Source organism: Octopus bimaculoides, chromosome 1 (genome assembly GCF_046866305.1).
Source record: "Octopus bimaculoides isolate indiv1 chromosome 1, ASM4686630v1, whole genome shotgun sequence".
NCBI lineage: Eukaryota > Metazoa > Mollusca > Cephalopoda > Octopoda > Octopodidae > Octopus > Octopus bimaculoides.
The window spans coordinates 185691145-185706545 of NC_142928.1; the positions used below are offsets into that span (position 1 = coordinate 185691145).

Genomic DNA, 15401 nt, shown 5'->3' on the forward strand with positions numbered 1-15401 from the left:
CCTTGATATATATACTCTACTTCATTGCCTTCGTATCATGACGGAAATAGCAGACAAAAATGTATATGGTTCAACAAAACCAATAAACTAGCTACTAGATATGTTAGAAATAACAGCCAAATTTTCCTCAAAGAATACAAGCATCCCCACCGCGTTATGGAAGCTTCACGTTCCCCTAAACCTCGAAATAGCTTTTCGGAACGTGAAACATATTTTGCAACTGAAATATATGTTAACAGAAGTGAATATGTAAATAGGCTTGCCTAATTTTTTCAATAATCTTTTCTGCTGTAAGCACAAGGCCCAAAATTTTGGGGGAGGGGGGCAGTCAATTACATCGACCCTAATACGCAACTAGTACTTAGTTTATCGACCCCGAAAGGATGAAAGACAAAGTCGACCTCGGCGGAATTTGAACTCGGAACGTAAAGACAGACGAAATATCGCTAAGCATTTCGCCCGGCGTGCTAACGTTTCTGCCAATGTTTTCAAGGATGCGACGTTTCTGTAAAGCAGAGGAAGCTTATAGTTGTAAATATATAAGTCTTTTATCTTGCTATTGGATTCAGTGAGTCATTAAAGTCGCTGAGTTGGACGCAGTGCTGAAGGGAGTGAATTTGGCCTTGAAATGGGGGCTGTGCACCATCAAAATCTGGATGGATTCAGCCCCCATGTTTGGCTGGGTAAGACCGGTGATCACTGATGAGAAGAGGGTGCCAACCAAAGGGGATGCAGAAATGTTAGTGAAGTGCTGCCTAGGGGTTCTGAAAGAGCTGATTGGCAAGTTCAGCCTGAAGTTGAATGTGGTCTTTGTGCCTTCAGAGAGAAACAAGACAGACGTTCTAACCTTGCTTCAATTCTTCCAGTTCCCCTAACCAGGCTTTTTTCACTTCTCAGTGTTGCTATGACAAGAACTTCACTGACATTACAGGGACATTTTTCCCTATCACATCTTGATTCACACTGACCCTCCTTTGCAATCTGGAATACAACACACCTTTGATCCTCTCATCGTAAAACATTTAAAACTTATTTTCTTTCCTTTCTGTGGTAAGTATACATAACACCTGGCTTCACTTCTGGCTACCTTATATTATTTCCATGTCAAATCAAACTGGAACCTGGTGCAGCTCTCTGACTTACCAGTTCTAGTCAAACCAGCTAACTCATGCCAGGATGGAGATTGGAGGTTAATTGGTAATGTTCTTTTGTTTATTCCATACTTTGCAAGCTTGTCTTTTAACGTTTATAGCTCTATTAACTCTACCAATCTATGACAATACCATTTTCTTCCTGGCACCTTGCTACAGATCTGCTCAGTGGCTTGCAGCAGGCTGTCTCATAGAAATTCTGAGTCATCCTCCATGTTACTCCTCGTCTTTCTCCACGTACACATCACTTCAAACTTCTCTGAACCTATGCCGAGTAGACTGCCAGCTTTCATATCTTATTTCTCTAGATTGTCTTCTGTTTCCAGAATTATCAAACACTTACTCTAAAATCACTCATCACTCATTTATATTTAGTGGAACATTTTTCACTGAGGAAAGACTTTGTATTCACAACCACCTCTCAATATTGACACCAGTTTATACATCAGCACAGAACAAAACCTAAAGTTTATCTCATTTCTCTAACTTCAGTCATAATGGATACTCCCAATTTGTTTAGCTTCCATCTCTATCTTTCCATTACATATTCAAATTGACTTTGAATGAACCATTTCATTGCATTTTCCCATCATGTATGCAGTTTGATTTTGATTTGAGCTTGTACCATATTGCTTAGGGTTTTATCAACCATGTATCATGTGGGTGTTGTTGTTGTTGTTGGCTGCTGTGGTAGCTGGTTGAGTTGATGAAGGAAAATATCTTTCTTGTACAGTGTAGAAGTAACTGAACAACACCGGGAAACATTTAACAAGAGATTTTATTATCGTGCTTAATGACAAGCTGCATCAATCTTTTAATGATCACAAGTGGAATAATTTACATACTGAGAGACAGACACTGCTTGGAGTTTATGGCAAGCTACTGGATATGGCAACATGTAGCTTGTCCAACATAACTGGAAACTATTGTGCTATATTTGTAATGATAGAGGTTTCCATCATCTATCTGTACCATCTGTCTTAGCTGCCCTTAGCTGCACATTGAACGGTTTTTATAGGGGATTGGTAGTCAAATTCTAGAGTGTTTGAGAAAACCTATCCATGCCATTGCTTCTCACCAAGTGGTCAGTTAATAGATTGATCTCATGAAACTATGGTGGTTTAAGTGTGATGTTTGACCATGTGTCCAGGGATTTCATCTTCATCATCGTTGTTTAACGTCCACTTTCCATGCTAGCATGGGTTGGACGATTTGACTGAGGACTGGTGAACCGGATGGCTGCACCAGGCTCCAATCTGATCTGGCAGAGTTTCTACAGCTGAATGCCTTTCCTAATGCCAACCACTCAGAGAGTGCAGTCCAACCACTCCACGCATGGATTAAAGACCAGCCTTAACTTTAATTTTGACTAATCAGTGATTGTTATTCAGATGCATTTGTGAGTTTTCCGGGCCTCTGATTTATTTAAAAGGACACAATTTTTTTCCAGTTCAGAGACAAATTTAGCTTCACTTAATTAACCCACTCGATCTTATGATACTCCACTAATATTTGGACATATACACATAATGACAAAGCATAACACAAATGTTGTCTAATTTGCTTAACAGTACAGTCCTTGGAGGGCGTACCCTAGCACAGCCATAGTCAAGTGCATGAAACCAGAATAGGTACAGCTATGTGGTTAAAAAGTCTGCTTCATTTCAGGTTTGATAGCATCTTGGGAAAGAGTGTTCAACTATATTCCAGGATGACCGATCAATGACTTGTGGGTAAATTTGGTGGACAGAAACAGTGTGGAAGCACCTGTATGGCTGCAAAGAAAGAAAAGCACCTGCACTTATTGGTTGCATGTATGTACATACATACGTATGTATGTATAGATGGATGGATGGATGGATGGATGGATGGATGGATGTTTGTGTGTGTGTGTATGCACGTGCGTTTGTCTCTTCCTAACTTGTCTTTACATGACACCACTTGACAACCAGTGTTTGTTTCTTTATGTCCCCATGGCAAAACAAAGACAATTAGAATAAATACCAGGTTTTAGAAATGAGTACTCGGGTCAGTTTGATTCACTAAAATCTTTCAAAGAGGAAGGGGACAGCTTGGTTGCAGTCCAGTGATTGAAGCCAGTAAAAGAGTCAGATTGAGTAAAAAAATAAAAATAATGAGAGAGAGAGAGGGAGGGAGAGAACGTGTGAAGAAGGGAATCTTCCAAATATAGTTATCAAGATTATGAACCAAATCCATTTGAAGCCTGTTACCAAACATAACTTCCAGCACCCTTGATTTCATTTTCAAAAAGAGGGTGGAAAAGATGCTCCACATTTATTATATTGTAAACATTCACTCCTCTCAAATTACATTATGAATGAAGTGGGGAAAATTAGAAATGTGCCGGTCACTAAGTCTAAATATGCCATCTGACCTCATTTTCAGACAGTCAGCAGCTGTACCAACAAATAGGCTGATCTTCCAACCGAATTCTGATATTAGCAATGATAGATGACATTCTTAACATTTTCAGTTGGAATAGCTGACTAAATCATGACTAAAGTAAGCAGAAGGTCCGGAGGAAATGATCATTTGAATTGGTAATTGGTTAATATAAACCACATGGTAAAGTCATTTGCATAATATTAAACTGAAATCCTCCCTCATTTTCGAAACATATGGCTAGCAACCCATCTCAAGCCTGTTTCAAGAAATTTTAATCAATACAAATTACAGCTGTGGTGAATGAAAAGAGAATTATTAGTTTAAGGATTAGTTCTGAACAAAAGAGGCAGAGGAGGTAACTCTGACATTTCAATTGCTATATTCAATATTATATAAGATGTATATTTTTATTGAAAGAAAATGTTTCAGAAAAATCATCCCAGGTATTATATTCTATGTTTGGTTTCCCATAAGCCAATTTTGTCTGGAAAAAAAATCACCCTGGGTCCTAATGCAAAGTTGGATCTTCCATAAACTAATTTTGTCCTTGACTCTCATTTTTACATGAATATGTGTTGTTGAAATTGAGATTAGTCTAATGTGCCCAGGAGTCAAATACAGCAATATTTATTGGTTTTAAATTTTGGCACAAGGCCAGCCATTTAGAAGGATGTAAAAACGAAATGACGCTCAGCATTTAGCCTGGTGTGCTAACAACTCCGCCAGCTCGCCACCTTCGTCAAATGCGGTAATATTGGTTTCAAATTTTGGCACAAGGCCAGCAATTTCATGGGAGATGGACAAGTCAATTACATAAACTCTAGTGTTCAACTGGTACTTATTTTATTGATCTTGAAATGATGAAAGGCAAAGTCGACCTCGGTGGAATTTGAACTCAGATTGTAAAGACATGAAATACGGCTAAGCATTTAGGTTGGCATGTTAACAATTCTGCCAGCTTGCTATCTTAATCAAATACAATAATATTTTCTTCTACTCTAGGCAGAAGACCTGAAATTTTGGGGGAGCAGCCGATTAGATCGACTTCAGTACACAACTGGTACTTAATTTATCAACCCCGAAATCATGAAAGGCAAAGTCGACCTCGGTGGAATTTGAACTCAGAACGTAAAGATAGATGAAATATTGCTAAGCATTTCGCCTGGCGTGCTAACGTTTCTGCCAGCTCACCGCCTTCAAATATAATAATATTCTTTTCTATACTAGGCACAAGGCCCAAAATTTTTGGGGAGGGGGGGTAGGCAGTTGATTAGATCGACCCCCCAATACACAACTGGTACTTAATTTATCGACCCCCAAAAGGATGAAAGGCAAAGTCGACTTCGGGGTAATTTGAACTCAGAACGTAAAGACAGATGAAATACTGCTAAGCATTTAACCCGACGTGCGAACATTTCTTCCAGCTCGCCGCCTTCAAATACAATAATATTGAAAACAGAATAATACCATTTCAGGTGTCTTTTATGTGCCACCCGCACAAGCCAGTCCAGGGGCACTGGCAACGATCTCGCTCGAAAATCCTACAGGAGCCAGTCAGGCGGTACTGGCAACGGCCACGCTCAAAATGGTGCATCTCATGTGCCACCCGCACAAGAACCAGTCCAGGGGCACTGGCAACGATCTTACTTGGCTTGCCGGGTCTTCTCACGCACAGCACATTTCCAAAGGTCTCGGTCAGTAGTCATCGCCTCGGTGAGGCCCAATGTACGAAGGTCTTGCCTCACCACCTCAGCCCAGGTCTTCCTGGGCCTACCTCTTCCACGGGTTCCCTCAACTGTTAGGGTGTGGCACTTTTTCACGCAGCTATCCTCCTCCATTCTCACCACATGTCCATACCAGCGCAATCGTCTCTCTTGCACACCACAACTGATGCTTCTAATGTTCAGCTTTTCTCTCAAGATACTTACACTCTGACGGGTATTCACATTGACATTACACATCCAACGGAGCATACTGGCTTCATTCCTTGCGAGCTTACGTATGTCATGATGTGATTGTTTATTTTTAAAATGTCAATGTAGGTTAGATGTGAGAGGCTAGATTTGATCAGTTTGAATATGAAATATGTAGAATATTTGTGCCAGATATGAAAGGGGTAATACAAGTCATACACCTCAAAATAAAAATAAAATGATTGATGCAGAGCTAGGTTAGAAAAGCTGTAAAGAGCTTTTGTACCAACATAAAGGTGATTGTTCTTTTCTACATTCCAGCAAGGAAGCCTCTATGTGATTGCTGAATCTGCTAGAAATTGTAGTCAAACCCACATTAAATGACATCCTAACTGGCTTTAAAAAGGCGAAGCATATTGGGTAATGAAGTTCTAAATAGCCACTAAATATAGAGGATGGTTGTAGCTGGAATACTTCTGGTTAGTCAAGTTGGTTAATCAAAAGTTTGGTTAGTCAAGTTGATCTAGTGCTAAACAACAACAACATCCTACCATGTGACTCTTGAGGGCAGTTTTATTAAGGAGAACCTAAACCTAATAGATGTGTACAAATTAGAGGAGATAGGGCAGTGAGCTGGCAGAATCATTAGCACGCCGGGCAAAATGCTTAGCGGTATTTCATCTGCTGTTATGTTCCGAGTTCAAATTCCACTGAGGTCAACTTTGCCATTCATTCTTTCGGGGTCGATTAAATAAGTACCAGTTATGCACTGGGGTCGATGTAATCAACTTAATCCCTTTGTCTATCCTTGTTTGTCCCCTCTATGTTTAGCCCCCTGTGGGCAATAAAGAAATAAATTAAAGGAGACTGATTGGAGCAGGGGCTAAGGAGCTTGCTAAAAGATGGTTTAACATTTGGATGTGTATTGTAATAGGTTATTGTTCTTCTTGGTAAAGGCAGTGAACCGGCAGAATTGTTAGGATGCTGGACAAAATACTTAGTGGCATTTTGTCTATCTTTAGGTTCTGAGTTCAAATTCCACTGAAGTTGAGTTTACCTTTCGTTTTTTTTTTTTTGGAGTTGAAATAAATACCAGTCAAGTAAGTGGATTTGGTAGACAGAAAGACAGAAACTGAGAGAAGACCGTTGCATCGTGTGTGTGTGTATGTGTACATGTATATATATATATATATATATATGTGTGTGTATGTGTATATATGTGTGTGTGTGTATATGCATATATGTGTGTGTGTATATATATGAGTGTGTGTGTATATGTATACATATGTATGTGTTTGTGTATATATATGTATGTATATGTGTGTGTATATATGTATGTGTGCATGTGTGTGTACATGTATATATATGCATATGTGTGTGTGAGAGAGAGAGTGTTTATCCCCTACCACCACCACTACCATTTGACAACCGGTGTTGGTGTGTTTATGTCCCTGTAAGCTAGCAGGTCAGCAAAAGTGAGTAATAGAATATGTACCAGGTTTTAAAAAAATAAGTGCCGGGGTTGATTCATTCGACTAAAAATTCTTCAAGGTGGTGCCCCAGCATGACCACACTCCAATGACTGAAACCAGTAAAAACATAAAAGAATATTCCTATAGCCCCAACCTCTTCTCAAGACCCTTATAAAATCCTCTCTCCCACCCCCATCCTAAGGAATGGTACTGCCCACTTTGAGAAGCCCTGAATTTGAGTATTCAAGTAGACTGAAGCAATAATCAGTCCCAGGAGGAAATACTTTTTGCCAGAAGATTTATGGCAGACACTAGAAATGAAATAAATTTTAAAAGCTGCTGAGACATAGGTGCAGGAGTGGCTTGTGGTAAGTAGCTTGCTTACCAACCACATGGTTCCGGGTTCAGTCCCACTGCGTGGCACCTTGAGCAAGTGTCTTCTACTTTAGCCTCAGGCTGACCAAAGCCTTGTGAGTGGATTTGGTAGACGGAAACTGAAAGAAGCCCGACGTATATATATATATATATATATATATATATGCGAGTAAAAATAAATACAAAAAAGGTGGGGTTTTTTGTATGATTGTGTTTAGAGGAATATATTATTTTGCTTAAAAGAGTTCCAACACTGTCTGTTTTTTATGTTTTATTTATATTCCTGCAGAACTAATGTGGGGTATAGAATATGGAATATACAATATATAATATGATATACAATATACAATATAAAATAAAATAAAATAAAAATGGATGGCACCATGAAAGAAAGTATTGAATGTAGATGAAATATTGAGTGTTCAATATAAAGGATCAAATATATAAATATATAAATATAAATATATATATATAAAGGCGACTCGAGTTTCAGGGCTATTTCCCTTCGTCATGGCCGGTATGACAGACTTTAACAGACTGTAATAAGTTGGCTGGTTTTCTGTCTTTTATACCAATTCCTTTGGACGGCAGCAGTAGGTGTTTGGCTATTTTTAGAATTGATGTTAAATCTATTTTTAGAAATGATGATATTTTAATTTATTGTTTTGTGTGGGTTGTAGGGATAAGATTTTTAAACCCCAGTAGGTGTTTGGCTGTTCTTAGAAATGATGCCAAATCTATTTATAGAAATGATGATATCTGAGAGATTTTTTGTGTTTTGGTTACAGGGATAAGATTTTTAAACCCCAAGTAAGATGGATTTAATCATTGTTTGTTAAGAGTGGGTTTGAATTTCTTAATAAAGTCCTTTTCTTTGCATTTTCTTTCAATTTCATTCCGGTTGTAAAGTTTATGGAATGGAAATATAATAAAAGTTTGATGACCACATGTTGCTAGATGGTTACTCAGTGGTATTTGGGGTTTTTAATATATATATATATATATATATATGTGTGTGTGTTTGTGTGTCTGTGTTTGTCCCCCCACCATCGCTTGACAACCAATGCTGGTGTGTTTACATCCCCGTAACTTAGCGGTTCGGCAAAAAGAGACTGATAGAATAAGAACTAGGTTTACAAAGAATAAGTCCTGGGGTCAATTTGCTCGACAAAAAGCGGTGCTCCAGCATGGCCGCAGTCAAATGACTGAAACAAGTGAAAGAGTAAAGACTTATTTCAAGGAAACATTATTCCATTCATAAATATAAAACCTTGTGTGACTGATTCTGCTATCCCCATGATAGGTAGATATAAGGTGTTTGTTACTCAATATTCCATGTTAGGTATTTGGAGTAACTGAAGTTGATACTGATCACTCGACATGGAATACACTTCTTTAGCATGTCACTGAAACAAGCTAAAATATTTCAAATTCTTTATGCACGCAGAAAGGTTTATCATCTTACTATGTGGTGTCAATGGATGCCAGGATAAGAAACTGCATGGGATCATCTGAATAGCCTGAATTTTATTACGACAGCAGTAATAACCTCTTTCTTGAGATATAAGATTACAGTTTTCTCCTTGTAACTGTCAGTTCTGCTAATTAATCCTTTTGTTGCCCTATTGAAGTAGAGTAATTATTTTTTTAAAATTATGAAATATTTAGTAAACCATTTGAGTTATTAGTATACTGGTGTTTGGAACATAAATTAAGGTGAAATAAATATCATAGATGCTTTGCCCTATACAGAAATTGTAGGAGTTACTCGAAGGTATTGTTAGCCCTTTTGAATCCATTGCAACGTTGGAAACCTCATTTTGAAGGAGGTTTTAATTTGCCATACACGGTAATATTATGGTGTTTTACTGATACTGCTATGGTAGTTGGTTGAGTTAATGAAAATATTTTTCTTGGCTGCATGAAGAAGTAACTGAACAACATCAATGAACATATAACAGAAGAATTTCTTGCTGCACATAAATACAAACTGTGTTTGCCATTTACAGTTAACAACAGCAATAATTACAGCCTGGGAGGGAGAGACTGCTTTGAGGTTATGGAAAGCTATTGGTATGTCAACTTGCAGTTTGCCCAACTGGAACTGATTGAGCTATGTTCATGGCAGCAGAGGTTCTTGGCCATCTGTTTGATCCATTAGTCTTGAGGCCTGGCCAACTCGAATTACAGAAAGTATTTTGAGGGCTGCTTGTATACTTTATGCACTAATAGACAAATAATCAAATTACAGAATCAAGAATTTTTCATTCTTTTCATTTGTTTAAAATTACAAATTGTAGGTTATTACTTTATTGCCACTTTTAATTTTTAAACTTATTTTGAAACAAATGTTTTACACAAACAATTTTATTTTGAAATTAAACACAATATTTCAAGAAATTATCAAGCAGGCCACAAGATAAAAGTCTGCAGGCCACATGCAACCCGCAGGCCTCAGGTTGGCCAACCCTGGTCTTGGCTGTCATCCTGGTGGTCTGCCTGAGCCATCTAGCCTGAAATTTTGGTGGAGGGGGCCAGTCGATTAGATCAACACCAGTATGCAACTGGTACTCAATTTATTGACCTCAAAAGGATGAAAGGCAAAGTCGACCTCAGCAGAATTTGAACTCAGAACATAAAGACAGATGAAATGCCACTAATGTTTCTGCCAGCTCACCGCCTTACTTAAATAATTAATGATACATTATACTGGTTTTCTTTGCTGTCAATTACTAAGAATGAATTAATCATTTAGCATTCAGATTACTCTGTCAAATGTAATCCTTATTTATCCACACTGTTTTGCATTAACCATGCATTATCTCATGGCTTTGAGATAGTGATTGTGTAACAGTGTGTGTGAAGGCCCATGGCTTAGTGGTTAGGGTATTCAATTCACCATCATGAGGTCATGAGTTCAATTTGTGGCGAGGTGTTGTGTCCTTGAGCAAGACACTTTATTTCCCATTGCTCCAGTCCACTCACCTGGCAAAACTGAGTAGTACCTGTATTTCAAAGGGCGAGCCTTCTCACACTTTGTGTCATGCTGAATCCCCTTCAGAACTACATTAAAGGTATGCATGTCTGTGGAGTGCTCAACCACTTGCATGTTAATTTCACGAACAGGTTGTTCCATGGATCAGATCAACTGGAACTCACGTCGTCGTAACTGATGGAGTGCCAGTTTAATTTAAGTAATTACTCTACTCTTTTACATGTTTCAGTCATTTGACTGTGGCCATGCTGGAACACCGTCTTTTGTCGAACAAATCGACACCAGGAAGAGATAAAGGTAACCCGAAAAGAGAAGGTAGTAGGTATGGGTATAGTGAGGGCAATTAGAGGTATTCAGACTGAAGAGATTTTATAAGTTGCAATGTTACAGGTGCTATTCTATATATGATTTTATAGTTTCTATTTTTTTTACCTGTCTATGATGTTCTACCCTACTGATCATATTATGTATATTTGTAATAGTTTTTATGTAAGTAAGTCTCCTAATTATATACCCTCTAGAAGTACCTAATTCAACTGAATTTCAATTATTTCTTAACTCATCAACCAAACTTATATATAAAATATATATATGTATATATTGTTGTATTAGGGGATGGTTATTTTATTTATTTATTTATTATTTTTTTGCCAAATAAACACATGCTCTATATATCTTTTTTTTTACTTGTTTATTACTGTTATTTTTATTGTGTGTTCTTACTTCCCTTCCCCCATTCTCTAAGAATGGAGTCAGTGGAGCAAGAACACACACATGTGGCCTCTGTGTTGAGTCTGAGGCCATGTGGGAAGACAAATGGAGACATAACGTTGCCATCACTAGTGATCACTCTAAACACCATGATGTTGACTGGATGTTTGATTTTTATCACTCTTGGTACACATTTTGGAAGCATGGCAAGCCAACAGTTGTTCTGTGTGTTCACCACCTGAACCTGGCAAAAATGTTGTCGTATCTAAGAAGAACCAAAGCATATTCATTTGGAGGGAATGCTTGAGTTTGTTCAAAAGCTTCATCGCATAGTCTTTCCTCTTGTCCTTGATGGCTTAAGATAAAGATTGGCTCTTTCTCACCCTGTATGAGGAATACTGAATGTCTTCATGCATCGCCTGCCTTATAAGAAACTCAGACACTCCCATGTCCCAGGCGATGGACTTGATTGATTAGGAGGGATTGTTGTCAATCATGGCCTTGATCTCACCAACAAATTCAGGAGTTCTTTTCTTATCAGAGCAATCAGAGTGGGTTTTCTGAGCTGCCGTACCTTCGCAATTACCATTAGACTCATCCAACTCTTTCTAAATCCTCTGCACTGTTGTTAGATTGACACCCCATAACTTAGCAGTTCCGCAAAAGAAACTGATAAAATAAATATCATGCTTTAAGATAAAAAACAAAATAAGTACTGGGGTTGATTTGTTCAACTAATAATTCTTCAAGGTGATGCCCCAGCATGGCTACAGTCTAATAATTTAAACAAGTAAAAAAGAGAGAGAGGCAGACAGACAGAGAGACACAGACAGAGAGAGACACAGAGAAAATGAGATTAACGTAAAAATGTCTAATATCAGATAATTCAGTGTCAAATCAGCGATTCCAAATAATCAGCGCCAAAGCAGCAGTGCCATCATTAACTTGCTCATAATAAAAAAAAGCCATCAGCCATGTTAATGAGATTTCTGTCATTCATTATGAATGCATTCCACAAAAGGGTTACGTAAACGGATTCCTTTTGTTCTGTTTACCAAATCTGATTGTGATATACGTGCAGAGATAAACATCAATATTGTGTTTCAATGACATGTTTCAGTTTAATTATTCTATGACACACTCTATTTCAATTCTTTTATCTACCTGTTTCTCAACCCAGAAATACAGTAATATTCCTGTTCTCGCCACTCCTTTGCTGTTATCAACCACAAAGGACACTTTTTGGGTGCATGCGTGCATGTGTGTGTGTGTGTGTGTGTGTGTGTGTGTGTGTGTATATATATATATATATACATACATGTATATATATGCATGTATGGATATATACATATATATATATATATATATATATATATATATATATATATATGTATGTATGTGTATATATTTGTGTGTGTGTATGTGTGTATGGTTCGTAGATGAGAATCAGATATTCTCCATATAGAACACACTTAGTAGTGCTCATAAGGTTTAAACTTGAGCAGGTAGAGGAGTAAATGTAAGGATAAGCATGTTAGGCAGGTCAATATACAAAGTATATTAAATACATGAAATACAAAAAATTGTAATATATGTTTACATACAAAAGGGTTCGATTTGCACAGAACAGAAATGATATTGAGAATTAAAGGAGTTGAAGAAAAGTATTACAAATCTGGGGGTCTCCATGATCCAAAATAATGTTTGTAGATTGATTCCATCATTGGATGAGATGAGCCTCCATCATCAGGGAAGAGATCTTACATATGGAGTGTTGAAAGAAAGATCAAGGATATACATATACATACATACATCATCATCATCGTTTAACGTCCGCTTTCCATGCTAGCATGGGTTAGACGATTTGACTGAGGACTGGTGAAACCGGATGGCAACACCAGGCTCCAGACTAATTTGGCAGAGTTTCTACAGCTGGATGCCCTTCCTAACGCCAACCACTCAGAGAGTGTAGTGGGTGCTTTTACGTGTCACCTGCACGAAAACGGCCACGCTCGAAATGGTGTCTTTTATGTGCCACCCGCACAAGCCAGTCCAGGGGCACTGGCAACGATCTCGCTCGAAAATCCTACAGGAGCCAGTCAGGCGGTACTGGCAACGGCCACGCTCAAAATGGTGCATCTCATGTGTCACCCGCACAAGAACCAGTCCAGGGGCACTGGCAACGATCTTACTTGGCTTGCCGGGTCTTCTCACGCACAGCACATTTCCAAAGGTCTCAGTCAGTAGTCATCGCCTCGGTGAGGCCCAATGTACGAAGGTCTTGCCTCACCACCTCAGCCCAGGTCTTCCTGGGCCTACCTCTTCCACGGGTTCCCTCAACTGTTAGGGTGTGGCACTTTTTCACGCAGCTATCCTCATCCATTCTCACCACATGTCCATACCAGCGCAATCGTCTCTCTTGCACACCACAACTGATGCTTCTAATGTTCAGCTTTTCTCTCAAAATACTTACACTCTGACGGGTATTCACATTGACATTACACATCCAACGGAGCATACTGGCTTCATTCCTTGCGAGCTTATGTATGTCCTCAGCAGTTACAGCCCATGTTTCACTGCCATGTAGCATGGCTGTTCGTACGCATGCGTCATACAGTCTGCCTTTTACTCTGAGTGAGAGTCCCTTTGTCACCAGCAGGGGTAAGAGCTCTCTAAACTTTGCCCAGGCTATTCTTATTCTAGCAGCTACACTTTCAGCGCACCCACCCCCACTACTAACCTGGTCGCCCAGATAGCGGAAGCTATCGACTACCTCTAGTTTTTCACCCTGGAATGAGATAGAAGTTGTTTCCTGTTTGTTTACAGTCTTTATTGCACCTGAACATCTGCCACAAACAAAAACTAACTTGCTAGTTAACCTGCCTTTGATGTTGCTGCACCTGTTATGTGTCCATAGCTTGCACCGGGTACATCTTATAGAGTTACTACCTACTCCTTTTCTACATACTGAGCAGGGCCATCTACCTGAAGGGGCTTGTGTTTTATCTACCTTCCTACTTATTAGGATTTTGGTTTTAGCTAGGTTGACTCTAAGGCCCTTCAGTTCTAGACCTTGCTTCCACACCTGAAACTTCTCCTCTAGTTCTGATAGTGACTCCGCAATTAGGGCAAGGTCATCAGCATAGAGGAGCTCCCAGGGGCAACCTGTCTTGAACTCCTCTGTGATTGCCTGGAGGACTATGATAAATAAGAGGGGGCTGAGGACGGAACCTTGGTGGACCCCTACCTCTACCCGGAATTCATTGCTGTACTCATTTCCAACCCTCACCTTACTGGCAGCATCTCTGTACATGGCTCGCACAGCTCTCACTAACCATTCTTCTATCCCAAGTTTCCTCATTGACCACCAGATAAGGGATCGGGGGACCCTGTCAAAGGCTTTCTCCATGTCAACGAAAGCCAGGTACAGAGGTTTATCCTTAGCTAGGTATTTCTCCTGCAGCTGTCTCACTAGAAATAAGGCATCAGTAGTGCTTTTACTTGGCACGAACCCAAACTGCATCTCATCTAAATTGATTCGCTCCCTAATTAGTTGGGCTATGACCCTCTCTGTAACTTTCATAACCTGATCTAACAGCTTGATGCCTCTGTAATTATTTGTATCTAAAGCGTCCCCTTTACCTTTGTAGCAGTTGACTATGATGCTGCTACACCAGTCATTGGGTATGACTCCTTCGTGTATCACCTGGTTCGTAATACGGGTGACTAGGCTATAGCCAACACTGCCAGATATTTTGAGCATCTCTGCAGTGATTCCTGATACTCTTAATTGCTTTATCTACCCCGGTACTATCAACTCGGATAGCTGGTCCCTCTATTGGGTCGACATACGGCAGGCTCTCTTCCTCCCATTCATTCTCTTTATTAAGCAATCTATCGTAGTGGCATCTCCAGACCTCTTTCTTTGCATCCTCATTTAGTGCAAGCGTACCATCATCCATGCGAACACATTTCTCTCCTACAACATCACTATTCTCTCTCCTACACTGTCTTGCAACACGAAATACCTCGAGTCTTTGGTCCTCACGGCGCAGAACATTGGCAAATCTTTCCTTATCTGCTTCCCCTCTGGCTAAATAAACCTGTCGCCTAGCCTCCCTTCTGGCACATTGGTACAATTCCCTGCTACCACCGTTCTTCCAGTCCTTCCAAGCCTGTTTCTTTTGTCTAATAGCCCTGTCTACCTCCTTGTTCCACCACCACGTTACTCTGGGTCGGGAGGGGACCTTACACCACCCACAAATCTGGTCGGTGGCTTTCAACAGGTTGTCCCGCAGAAATCTCCATATATATATATATATTGTTACGAACGCCCGCACGCGAAGCACCTCGTTAACGAAGAGTGAACTCGCGCGCG

The 15401-nt window shown here is 39.5% G+C and overlaps 1 protein-coding gene across 1 annotated transcript in view; it reads left to right on the plus strand.

Moving 5' to 3' along the window:
- Window positions 1-23: 23 nt before the first annotated feature.
- LOC106877847 (high affinity copper uptake protein 1) overlaps window positions 24-15401 on the plus strand; it is a 120603-nt gene continuing 105225 nt past the window's right edge. The window contains exon 1 of the mRNA XM_089363992.1: window positions 24-1050. The gene's annotated coding sequence lies outside the window, so the exon portion shown is untranslated. The remainder of the gene's footprint in view (window positions 1051-15401) is intronic.